The following is a 14,651-nucleotide window of genomic DNA, read 5'->3' on the forward strand; positions in this document are numbered from 1 at the left end:
TACATAAGTATTTTTTATACTATTCTTTGCAGTGTACTATATGTTAATATAGCCAAATTAAAAATAAATAAAATTATATACATTCACTGAAGATAATTTGGGTATGTATAAAAGCATGAAGAAAATTAAAACCACTCATAATTCTACAACCAAGAGGCAAAACTGTACCAAACTGTAAATATATATACATACTATTTTTATAAAATAATTTTATAAAAATGAGGCCTTGTTGAACGGTCAATGCCCTGCTTTTTTCATATAACAATTAAAATTTTTCATTATATTAAATAATATTTTATAACATGATTATTTTCTTGAGAAATATACCTATAAAACAGAAGATCAAAGAGTTCTTATTTCCCTCCATCATTTAGTATTATCATTCCTCTATTATTTGTCAACTCACTGAGTGAAAAACATCCCACCTTCTTTATTTTGCATTTCCTTGATTGCCAGTTAGGGTGTACATTTTCGTGTGTACATATGACATTGTATATCTGTAGCCACCACCTGGTCTTTTTGCCTGGCCTGTGTCTCCCTTTCTGGGAACTGTCTCTATCATTTCCCATGTGGTTCTGATGGAGCTGACATGCAAAATATCTTTGCCTGCCCCTAACTGCAGGAATCAGCATGGAACCCAGTTATCCTCCAGATGAGATCCTATACCCTGACTACTGTGATTACTCCAAGAGGTGGGCTTTTGCTCCAATAAGCACCAGAGGATCTCCCTGAGACTTAAATTTTGAATGCTGGAGGGTGGCAAGGGGCAGGGAGGTATTGTTTTCTTCCTCAGAGTTGATGATATACAATTTAAAAAGATGAAATCTGTGACATCAAAAATATAAAATATGGGGGCGGTAGTGAATGGGTAGAGTTTTTGTATGCAATCGAAGTTGTTAAAGCTTAAAATAGACTATCGAGCTTTCCTGGTGGCACAGTGATTGAGAGTCCGCCTGCCGATGCAGGGGATACGGGTTCGTGCCCCAGTCTGGGAAGATCCCACATACCGCAGAGCAGCTGGGCCCATGAGCCGTGGCTGCTGAGCCTGCGCGTCCGGAGCCTGTGCTCCACAACAGGAGAGGCCACAACAGTGAGAGGCCCGTGTACCGCAAAAAAAAATAATAGACTATCATGTTTATAAGAAGTTTTATGTAAGGGGTAACCACACAGCAAAAGCCTATGGTATATATACATAAGATAAAAAGAAAGAAATCAAAGCATACCACTAGAGCAAATCTTCAAATAACAGAGGAAGCCAGTAAGACAGAAGGAAAGGAACAGAGGAACTATACAATAGCCAGAAAACAATAAGATGGCATTCGTAAATTCTTATCTATCAATAATTACTTTAAATGTAAATGGATAAATTCTCCAATCAAAAGGCATAGAGTGTCTGGATGGATAAAAAAACAAGACCCAACTACATGCTGCCTAAGAGACCCACTGTCGTCAGATTTAACGACACACAAAGGCTCAAAATGAAAGGATAAAAAAGGATATTCTATGCAAGTGGAAACTAAAAGAGAGCAGGGATGGCTATACTTATATCAGAAAAAAATAGGCTTTAAATCAAACACCATCAAAAGAGACAAAGAAGGTTATTTACAGTGACAAAGGGGTCAATTCATCAAGAGGATACAACTGTGAATATATATGCACCCAACATTGGAGTACCTAAATATATTAAACAAACAGTAACAGATCTGAAAAGAGAAGTAAACAACAAAACAATAATAGTATGGAATTTCAGTACTCCACTTTAAACAATGGAAAGATCATCCACACAGAAAATCAATAAGAAAACATTAGACTTGAACTATACTTTAGGCCAAATGGACCTAACAGACATAAATAGAACATTCCATCCAAAAGCAACAGAATACACATTTTTCTCAAGCATACATGGGACATTCTCCAAGACAGAACATATGTTGGTCACAAAACAAGTCTTACCAAATTTTTAAAAGACTGAAGTCATACTAAGTATCTGTACAACAATAGTATGAAAGCAGGTATCAATAATGGGAGATAAACTGGAAAATTCACAAGTGAGTGGAAATTAAATAACACACTCCTGAACAACCAATGGGTCAATAACTAAATCAAAAACAAACAAAAATGGAAACACAACATATCAAAACTTCTGGGATGCAATAAAAGCAGTTCTAAAAGAGGGAAGGTTATAGTGATAAATACCGACATGAAGAGAAAAAAAAAAAAAAATCTCAAACAACCTAACTTTACACCTCAAGCAACTAGCAAAAGGACAAAGTAAGCCCAACGTTAGCAGAAGGAAAGAGGCAACAGAATTCAGAGCAGAAATAAATGAAATAGAGAATAGTAACCATATAAAAGATCAATAAAACTTAAGAGTTGGATTTTTGAAAAGATAGAATTTACAAACCTATCTTTGTAACTCTATCTTTGTAGCTTTCTTTGTAAACTAGGCTTACAAAGAAAAAAAGATAAGGACACAAATAAAATTACAAATGAAAGAGGAGACATTACAACTTATACCACAGAAGTACAAAGAATCATAAGAGACTACTGTGAATATTTATATGCCAACAAACTGGACAGAATACAAGACATGGATAAATCCTAAAAACATACAAACTACCAAGACTGAATCAATAGAAAATCTGCACAAGCCAATAATGAGTAAGGAGGTTGAATCAACAATTAGAAACCTCTCAACAAATAAAATCCCAGAACCTGATGGCTTCCCTGGTATATTCTACAAAACTTTTAAAGAAGAATTTATGCCAATCCATCTCAAACTCTTTCAAAAAGTGGAAAAATAGAAAACACTCCCAAACCCATTTTACAAGGCCAGCATTATCTTGATACCAAAGCCAGGTAAGGACACAATAGGAAAAGAAAACTTAAGGCCAATATCCCTGATGAATAGAGATGCACAAAAAGAAAGAATGGTGTAACAAACTTCTATGCAGTCATCACCCCAGTTTCAACAAATCATCAATATACATAAGAGTATAGTATGCTTTATACTATTAGCTTAATATGCTTTAAACTATTAATTTAAGTAAAAAGGAGCTAGCTATACTGAGTTTTCTGGAATGCTGTTTGGAGTTTGAGTTGACTATATATATAGGAACAACATTAATTAAAAATTATAGTAAGTGTTCAAGCTATGTAAAATTTAAAACATGTCAAAATATCATTAAAAATTAAAATGTAAACAATAGACTAAAGTTTATTTGGCACAGATGTGATATTTTTAAAACATCTTTATTATATAAAGAGATCTACTTAGTGGAATGTTCTATAAATATCAATTAAGTCCATTTGATCTAATGTGTTGTTTAAGGCTTGTTCTTCCTTATTGATTTTCTGTCTAGATGATCTGTCCACTGATGTTAGTGGAGTGTTAAATTCCCTTACGATTATTGTGTTATTGTTGATTTCTCTTTTTATGTCTGTGAATGTGCCTTATATATTGAGGTGCCTCTATGTTGGGTGCATATATATTTACAATTGTTATATCTTGTTCTTGGATTGATCCCTTGATCATTTTGCAGTGTCCTTCTTTGTCTATTGTAACAGTCTTTATTTTAAAGTCTATTTTATAGTCTGATATAAGTATTGTTACTCTGGCTTTCTTCTGATTTCCATTTGCTCGAAAAACCTTTTCCCGTCCCCACACTCTCTGTCTGCAAGTGTCTCTAGATCTGAAGTGATCTCTCTTTTTGTGCATGTTCTAAATTTTCCCATAAAAAAGCCTAAAACATTCTTTTGTACTTTGGACTTATTTTCTGCTGTCTTTCAAGTTTCATGTACATAAATCCCTAATTTGTGACCTTGGACAAATTTGGAAATCTCTAAGCTTTGGCTACCTCCGCTACTAAAAATCAAAACCAAACAAAGAAGTAAAAATATACCAAACGTGTAGGATTGTTAAAAGGATGAAATGACTATGACGTAAATCACAGCAAGATCCTTTTTGACCCACCTCTTAGAGAAATGGAAATAAAAACAAAAATAAGCAAATGGGACCTAATGAAACTTAAAATCTTCTGTACATAAAAGGAGAACATAAACAAGACGAAAAGACAACCCTCAGAATGGGAGAAAATATTTGTAAATGAAGCAACTGACAAAGGATTAATCTCTAAAATTTACAAGCAGCTCATGCAGCTCAATATCAAAAAAACAACCCAATCCAAAAATGTGCAGAAGACCTAAATAGACACTTCTCTAAAGAAGATATAAAGATTGCCAACAAACACATGAAAGGAAGCTCAACATCACTAATTATTAGAGAAATGCAAATCAAAACTACAATGAGGTATTACCTCACCAGTCAGAATGACCATCATTGAAAAATCTACAAACAAATGCTGGAAACAGTGTGGAGAAAAGAGAACCCTCCTGCACTGTTGGTGGGAATGTAAATTGATACAGCCACTATGGAGAACAGTATGGAGGTTCCTTAAAAAACTAAAAATAGAACTACCATACAACCCAGCAATCCCACTACTGGGCATATACACTGAGAAAACCATAATTGAAAAACAGTCATGTAACACAATGTTCATTGCAGCTCTATTTACAGTAGCCAGGACATGGAAGTAACCTAAGTGTCCATAGACAGATGAATGGATAAAGAAGATGTGGCACATATATACAATGGAATATTACTCAGCCATAAAAATAAATGAAGTTGAGTTATTTGTGGTGAGGTGGATGGACCTAGAGACTGTCATACAGAGTGAAGTAAGTCAGAAAGAGAAAAACAAGTACCGTATGCTAACACATATATATAGAGTCTAAAAAAAAAAGGAAAATAAATGGTTCTGAAGAACATAGGGGCAAGACAGGTACAAAGATGCATATATAGAGAATGGACTTGAGGACATGGGGAGTGGGAAGGGTAAGCTGGGATGAAGTGAGGGAGTGGCATGGACATATATACACTACCAAATATAAAACAGATAGCTAGTGGGAAGCAGCTGCATAGCACAGGGAGATCAGCTCGGTGCTTTGTGACCACCTAGAGGAGTGGGATAGGGAGGATGGGAGGGAGATGCAAGAGCAAGGAGATATGAGGATATATGTATATGTTTAGCTGATTCACTTCTTTATAAAGCAGAAACTAATTCACCATTGTAAAGCAATTATACTCCAATAAAGATGTTAAAAAAAAGGAGAAAATGAAATAATGCATATCTAGCATATAATATGGTGTCTGGAATATACCAGATGCTCAATAAAGTTTTCCTTTTATTATTATTATCATTATTATTATTATTACTACTACTACTATTATTATTTCAATTTCTATGTGTCAGACTTTCTTGCTGCAAGAATCAGAAGCTGATCCTGGCTGATTAAATAGAAGTTTATTTCAAAGATATTGGGAATGGCAGAGGACAAGTTCAAGGACAGTTTAGGAATGATGCCAAAGGCCTGACCTCAGAAGAAATCTGTCGTGGCAGCTGCAGGCCAGCTGAGCACAAGCGGAAACAGCTCGGCCACAGTCACCCTCACAGAACCAGTCCTGTGCCAGAGCTGGATGCCCACCCCTACGCTGGCCCACAAATGTTTCTGAGGAGGCCCTGCTTCCTCAAACTGCTCCTTTGGGTGCAATGGACCAGAGAATCCTTGAGGAGTCAGACCCATAAGGCTGAAATCTCTTCAAACAGGAATTTTAAAATGTTGACAACCAGGTGGAAAACTTAACAATGTTCTGTACACTTCCCTCACTAGCTGCCCAAATTTCACATAGACCCTCCTTCTATGCTGCAACTTGACAATGACAATTGTTACAACAACAAAATTCCACAAGTGGGGTCATTAGGCATGGCTGCCCTGGTAGGTCCTTTCTGGAGAGACGGCTGCCCTAACAACTCAAACACTGGGGAGCCTGAATCCAGGCTGCTGAGCATAGAGTTTAGAGTTCTGGGGTGGCTGGAGTTTTCCCTTAAAATCCAAATTTTTTTTGGCCACACTGCACAGCACACAGGATCTTAGTTCTCCAACCAGAGATTGAACCTGTGCCCCCTGTAATGGAAGCACGGAGTCTTAACCACTTGACCAACAGGGAAGTCCCCAAATCCAGATTATTTTATGCCACTGCATCCCCAAGAGAGCACGTTGCTAAAGAAAATGCTCTGGGCAGTTCTGCTTGATTTGGAGGAATATGGGATTAAATAAATGTGTGATTAAACAAATGTGTTTGACCACTGAATCCCTATCTGTTAACCTTGGGTGGAAATATATTCCAGGTGGAAAAGACTGTTCCAACACACAGTTGGAGGAATACTGCTGTATAGAAACCATAGTTGATTCTGCAACTCTCAACTACATGGAATTGTTCTGAGGGTATTGATTAAATAACAGACGTTTAAAAAAAAGGAGAGAGATGCAAAAATTCTCAAAAAAATACTAACAGACTGAATTCAACAGCACATTAAAAGGATCATATACCACAATCAAGTGGGATTAACCCCTGTGATGCAAGGATGGTTCAACATATGCCAATCAAACACTACATCAGTAGAATGAAATATAAAAACTATATGATCCTTTCAATAGATGCAGAAAAAGCATGTGACAAAACTCAACACCCATTTCTGACATAAACTCTCAGAAATTTGGTATAGAAGGTATGAATGTACCTAAACATAATAAAGGCCATATATAACAAACCCAGAACTAACATAATATACTCAATGGTAAAAAGCTGAAAGCTTTTCCTCTAAAATCAGGAACAAGACAAGAGTGCCAAACTCTCATCAGTTAGAGTCAACATAGTACTACAAAGCAAGCCAGAGAAATTAGGCAAGAAAAATAAAATAAAAGGAATTCAAACTGGAAAAGAAGTAAAATTGTCTTTCTTTGAAGATGATATGATCTTATATATAGAAATTTCTGAAGACTCTGCCAAAAACTGTTAGAACTAGTAAACAAATTTAGTAAAGTTGCAGCATACAAAATCAACATACAGGTATCAGTTGCATTTCTATACACTAATAATGGAATATCTGAGAGTGAAATTAAGAAAACAATCCCATTTACAATAGCACCAAAAGAATAAAATACTTACAAATAAGTTAAACCAAGGAGATGAAAGATCTGTACACTCAAAACTCTAAGACTCTGATGAAAGAAATCGGAGAAGATGCAAATAAATGGAAATTTATCTGTGTTCATGGATGAGAAGAATTAATATTGTTAAAAAATACATACTAGACAAAGTCTACTAAAGATTTAATGCAATCTATGTCAAAATTCCAATGACTTTTTTCACGGAAATAGAAAAAACAATCCTAACAATCCTAAATTGGTGTGGAACCAGAAAAGACCTTGAGATTTAGCAATTCTGCAGAAGAAGAACAATGCTGGAGGAATCATGGTTCCTGATTTCAAACTAAATTATAAAGCTACCCTTCTCAAAACAGCATGTTATTGGCATAAAAATGGACACACAAACCAATGAACAGAATCAAGAGCTATGAAAAAAACCTACAAAAATATATGATCAACTAATCTTAGACACAGGTGCCAAGAACACATAATGGGGAAAAGATAGTTCCTCCAATAAATGGTGCTGGGAAAACTGGATAATCACATACAAAAGGAAATCTGACCCTATCTTATACTCTCACAATAATTAACTCAAAATGGACTAAGGACTTATATGTAAAACCTAAAACTGTAAAATTCCTTGAAGAAAACAGGGAAAAAGCTCCTTGACAATGATTTTTTTGATATGACACCAAAAGCATAGGCAACAAAAGCAAAAATAAACAAGTAGAATAACATCAAACTAAGAAGCTGCTCAGTAAAGGAAACAATTAACAAAATGAAAAGGCAACCTATGGAAAAAAATATTTGCCAACCATATATCTCATAAGAGGTAAAGATCCAAAATATAAAAGCAATTCATACAATTTAACAGCAAAATACAAACAGCCCAATCAAAAAAAATGAGCAAAGGTTGGGCAGGCTCCTGCACCCCAGGCCCACCATGGGGGGCTCCTGCACCAACCACCTCCTCCGCAGGCACTGGGAGCAGATGCCATCAGATTGCCCACATACAGAGGCAAGGCTGAAACTGCAGCTGAGGCCCAGGGGCCGCATGAGTTAGGAAGTAGGGCTGAACTCTCTCCCCATGGCTATGTGAGTCATGGATTTACACCTCTGCTGCTGGCTTTGTAAATTTGGCACCTGCAGGACATCTGAATGAACAACAGGTGCTACTGTGGCTGGGACGAGTCTGGCCTTAGCAGCTGTGGGCTTTGTGGGTGCAGGCACACAAGGGCTAGGCTGGGCCAGGGTCTGAGCTGCCTCTATAGGTCCCACAACAGGTCCAGATGTGCAACTATTGTGGTAGATCTGTGCTGGTGGCCTTGTGAAAACAATGCCTGAGGGACACCAGGGCCAGTTGCTGGTATTCCCACAGATAAGGCAGGGCCAAAGGTAGTGCCAGAAACAGTGTACTTTGTGAGTCCACACAATGGATGAAAAGTGAAACAACACTCATAGGTGAACAGCTCTGGCAGAGGAATACTCAGTGAGTCCTCTCCCAGTGAGAGTACTCCAATCCTGCCTACCTCACAGCACAGCTCAGAAACGTATCTGGGGGCTTCTATTCCAACAACTAGGGAGCAGACCCTGCCCTTCACAGGGCAGTGACAACCACAGAGCAAAGAGAAGGCCCCACCCAATATCCAATGCAGGCTATGGTCCCCACAACACCAGTCACACCTCCTATCAAGGGTATACAGCCAGCATACACTGAGGAAAGAGGCCGCAGGCATCCATACTAAAAACAGCCTTTGCATCAAAAAATAATAAACCCCAGCAGGTTACACAGGGATGCTCCCACATAAAAATAGCCCTCCAAGACCACAGTAAATAATTGCTTCTCCTAAACTCCCAGAGCAAGAGAAATATAAGTAAAATGAAGAAGCAGAGTAACCACTCCCAGTTAACAGATCAAGAGAATTCCCATGAAAGAACAATGAAACAGACCTCTTCAGTCTAATAGACACCAAGTTCAAAAAGGAGATAAGGAAAATACTGAAGGACTTAAGAGAGGCTATTGACAGAAATGCAGATTACTGTAAAAGGAACTAGAAACTTTAAGAAGGAGCCAAGAAAAGTTAGAAAATTCATTTGCAGAGATGAAAGCTGAACTAAAGGCAATGAATAGCAGAATGAATAATGCAGAAGAATGAATACGTGATCTGGAAGATACAATAATGGAAATCACCCAATTAGAACAGCAAACAGAAACCCAAATAAAAAAAAAAAAAAGAATGCAATATAAGAGACCTAGGGGATAATATAAAGTGTGCCTATCTGTGCATAACAGGGATCTCAGAAGGAAAGGAAAGAGGAAATGGGATTGTAAATGTATTTGAAGAAATTATGGCCGGAAATTTTCCAAACCTAAAGAAGGAAATAGATATTCAGTTACAGGAAGCACAAAGAGTCCCAAACACGATAAATGCAAACAGACCTACACTAAGACATATTATAATTAAAATGACAGAAGTTAGAGATAAAGAGAGGATTCTAAAGGCAGCAAGAGAAAAACAAAGACTTAGTTACAAGGGAACACCCATAAGGCTATCACCTGATTTCTCTACAGAACTGCAGGCCAGAAGGGAACAGCAAGATATATTCAAAGTCCTGAAAGGGAAAAATCTGCAACCTAGGATACTCTACCCAGCATGATTATCATTTAGAATAGAATGAGAGATAAAGAATCTCTCAGACAAGCAAAAACTAAAAGAATACAGCAATACTAAACCTATCCTAAAGGAAATATTGAAAGGTCCTCTATAAATAGAAAAGAAGTAAAAATCTATAGAAAAGTGGAAATCACAATTGGAAAGTAAATCACTTAAATAAATCAGAACACAGATTTTTTTTAAAAATCAAAAATTTTCTGTAAAGCAATAATAACCACAATGAACAGCAAAAGGATAAACATGAAGATGGTAAAAGAGGACATCAAAATTATAAAATGTGGGGGAGGAGAGTACGAAATGCAGAATTTTTTTTTTTCTAGAATGTGTTTGAGCTTATATGACTACCAGTTTAAAGCAAGTTGATATAGTGAAACCAGCAACCACAAATCAAAAACATACAATAGATTCACAAAAAAAAAAAAGAAAAAAAAAAAGACAGAGACAGACCATAAGCATAATACAAAAGAAAATCATCAAACCAAAAAAGGAAACACAAAAAGAAAAAGAGAGGGACAAAGATAAAAGATGAAATATAAAACCAATGGGAAAACAAAGTTTAATGTATGGGAAATACAAAGTTTAAATGTCAATGGACTAAATGCTCCAGTCAAAAGACACAGAGTGGCATGGGACTTCTCTGGTGGTCCAGTGGTTAAGACTCTGTGCTTCCACTGCAGTGGGTGTGGGTCCAATCCCTGGTGGGGGAACTAAGATTCCACATGCCATGCTGTGCACACCGTGCCATACGGAAAAAAAAAAAAAAAAAGACACAGAGTGGCAGACTGGATTAAAAAAAAAAAAAAACAGAGCCTATAATATGCTGCCTACAAGAGACCCACTTTAGGGTAGACGACATACATAGATTGAAAGTAAGGGGATGGAAAAAAATATTTCACAAAAACGGAAATGACAAGAAAACAAGGGTCACAATATTCATATCAGACAGACTTTAAAACAAAGGCTATAAAGGAAGATAAAGAAGGACTCTATATAATGATAAAGGGATCTATACAAGGAGAGGCTATTACACCCATCAATCTATATGGCACCCAATATAGGAGCACCCAAATACATAAAACAAATACTAACAAGACATAGAGAGAGAAATTGATGAGACTACAATAATAGTAGGAGACTTTAACACCACACTCACTTCAGGGGACAGATCTTTGAGACAAAAAATCAATAAGGCAACAGAGATCCTAAATGATGCAATACAACAGTCAGACCTACTTGATGTTTTCGGGACATTACATCCAAAAAAAGCAGAACACACCTTTTCAAGTGCACATGGAACATTCTCTAGGATTGACCACAAAACAAGCCTCAAGAAATATAAGAATATAGAAGTTATTTAAGCATGTTTTCTGACCAAAATGGCATGAAACTAGAAATCAACCACAGAAAAAGAAACGAGAGAAAAACAATTACATGGAGACTAAACAACATGCTACTAAAAAACCAATGGGTCAACAATGAAAATCAAAGAAATTAAAAAATACCTTGAGGCAAATGACAATGAAAACACAACCATACATAATCTATGGGATGCAGCAAAAGCTGTTCTTAAAGGGAAGTTCATAGCAATACAGGCCTTCTTCAAGGAACAAGAAAAATCTCAAATAAAAAACCTAACCCAACACCTAAAAGAATTAGAAAAAGAAGAACAAACAAATCCTAAAGTGACCAGAAGGAAGGATATAACAGAGATCAGAGAGGAAATAAATAAAATAGAGATTAAAAAGACAATAGAAAAAAATCAATAAAACCAAGAGCTGGTTCTTTGCAACCGTAAACAAAATTGACAAACCTTTGGCCAGGCTCACCAAAAAGAAAAGAGAGAAGACCCAAATAAACAAAATAAGAATGAAAGAGGAGAAATCACAACTGATATCACAGAAATACAAAAAAACATTAAGAGAATGCTATGAACAATTATATGCCAACAAATCTGACAACCTAGAGGAAATGGACAAGTTTCTAGAAACATACAGCCCAACAAAATTGAATCAAGAAGAAATAATTTGAATAGACTAATCACTAGAAGTAAACTAGAATCTGTAATTTTAAAAATTCCCTGCAAACAAAACTCCAGAACCAGATGGCTTCATAGGCAATTTCTACCAAACACACAAAGGAGAACTTATACTGATCCTTCTCAAACTCTTCCAAAAGACTGAAGAGGAAGGAACACTCCCAAAGACATTCTATGAAGCCTCCATCACCCTGATACCAAAACGAGACAAAGACACTACCAAAAAAGAAAATTACAGGTCAATATCTTTAATGAATATAGATGCAAAAATTCTCAACAAAATATTAGCAAATGAAATCCAACAACACATAAAAAAGATCACACACTACAACAAACTTGGATTCATCCCAGGGTCAAAAGGATGGTTTAACATAGCAAATCAATCAATGTGATACACCACATCAGCAAAAGACAAAAACCACGTGATCATCTCAATAGATGCAGAAAAAGCATTTGATAAAATTCAACATCCATTCATGATAAAAAACCCTTGCAAAAGTGGGTATAGAGGGAACATATCTCAACATAATAAAAGCTATTTATGACAAACCCACAGCCAATATAATACTCATTGGTGAAATGCTGAAAGCCATCCTGCTAAAATCTGGAACAAGACAAGGATGCCCACTCTCACCACTTCTCTTCATCATAGTACTGGAAGTCCTAGCCACAGCAATCAGACAAGAAAAAGAAATAAAGAGTATTCAAACTGGTAGAGAGAAAAATTGTCATTGTATGCAGATGACATGATACTATATACAGAAAACACTAAAGACTTCACACAAAAACTACCAGAACTGATAAACAAATTTAGAAAGGTAGCAGGATGAAAGATTAACATACAGAAATTGGTTGCATTTTTTTTTTAACACTAACAGTGAAATATCAGAAAGGGAATGTAAACAATCCTTTTTAAAATCTCATCAAAAATAAATAAATAAATAAAATGCTTAGGAATAAACCTCATCAATGAAGTGAAAGACTTATATGCTGAGAACTACTATACATTAATAAAGGAAACTGAAGATTATTTAAAGAAATGGAAAGATATCCCATGATGTTGGATTGGAAGAATTAATATTGCTAAAATGGCCATACTATCCAAAGGAATCTACAGATTTAATGCAATCCCTATCATATTACTGATGACATTTTTTACAGAACTAGAACAAATAATCCTAAAATTTATTTGGAACTATAAAATACCCAGAATTGCCAAAGCAATCCCAAGGAGAAAAAAAAAAAAAAACGCAGGAGGCATTACACTCCTAGACTTCAGACAATACTACAAAGCTACAGTAATCAAAACAGTGTAGTACTGGCACAAAAACAGACATAGGGATCAATGGAACAGACTAGAGAGCCCAGAAATAAACCCACACAACTATGGACAATTAATTTTCAACAAAGGAGGCAAGAATATACAATGGGGAGATGACAGTCTCTTCAGCAAGTGGTGTTGGGAAAGTTGGACAGCCACATGTAAATCAATGAAGTTAAAACACACCCTCACCACCATATACAAAAATAAACTCAAAATGACTTAAAGACTTAAATATAAGACAAAACACCATAAAACTTCTAGAAGAGAACACAGGCAGAACATTCTCTGACATAAATCATACCAATGTTTTCTTAGGTCAGTCTCCTGAGGCAATAGAAATAAAAGCAAAGATAAACAAATGGGATCTAATCAAACTTGTAAAGCTTTTGCACAGCAAAGAAACCATAAACAAAACAAAAAGACAACCTACAGACTGGGAGAAAATATTTGCATATGATGGAACCGACAAGGGCTTAATTTCCAAAATATACAAACAGCTCATACAGCTCAATACCCCAAACACAAACAATCCAATCAAAAAATGTGCAGAAGACCTAAATAGACATTTCTAGAAAGAAGACATACAGATGGCCAATAGGCACATGAAAAAATGCTCATCATCACTAATCATTAGAAAAATGCAAATCAAAACCACAATGAGGTACCACCTCACACCAGTCAGAATGGCCATCATTAAAAAGTCTACAAATAATAAATGCTGGAGAGGGTGTGGAGAAAAGGGAACCCTCTTACACTGCTGGTGGGAATGTAAATTGGTGCAGTCACTATGGAAAACAGTACAGAGGTTCCTCAAAAAACTAAAAATACAATTGCCATAGGATTCAGCAATCCACTCTTGGGCATATACCCAGACAAAACTATAATTTGGAAAGATACATGCACCCCTATGTTCATAGCAGCACTATTTGTAATAGCCAAGACATGGAAACAACCTAAATGTACATAGACAGATGAATGGATAAAGATGTGGTATACATATACAATGGACTATTACTCAGCCATTAAAAAGAATGAAATAATGACATTTGCAGCAACATGGATGGACCTAGAGATTATCATACTAAGCAAAGTAAGTCAGAAAGAGAAAGATAAATACCATATGATATCACTTATATGTGGAATCTAAAATACAACACAAATGAACATATCTATAAAACAGAAACAGACTCACAAACATAGATAACAGACTTGTGGTTGCCAATGGGGAGGGAGGCTGGGGGAGGGAAGGATTAAGAGTTTCGGATTAGCAGATGCAAACTATTATATATAGGATGGATAAACAACAAGGTCCTACTGCATAGCACAGGGAACTATATTCAATATCCTGTGATAAACCATAATGGAAAAGAATATGAAAATATATATATGTACAACTGAGTCACTTTGCTGTACAGCAGAAATTAACACAACATTGTAAATGAACTATACTTCAATAAAATTTTTAAAAATAAAATAAAATGGGCAAAGGACCTAAATAGATATTTATAAAGATGACATACAAATAGCCACCAGGCACGTGAAAAAATGCCCAACATCACTGATCATC

Source organism: Kogia breviceps, chromosome 1, assembly GCF_026419965.1.
Source record: "Kogia breviceps isolate mKogBre1 chromosome 1, mKogBre1 haplotype 1, whole genome shotgun sequence".
NCBI classification, from domain to species: domain Eukaryota; kingdom Metazoa; phylum Chordata; class Mammalia; order Artiodactyla; family Physeteridae; genus Kogia; species Kogia breviceps.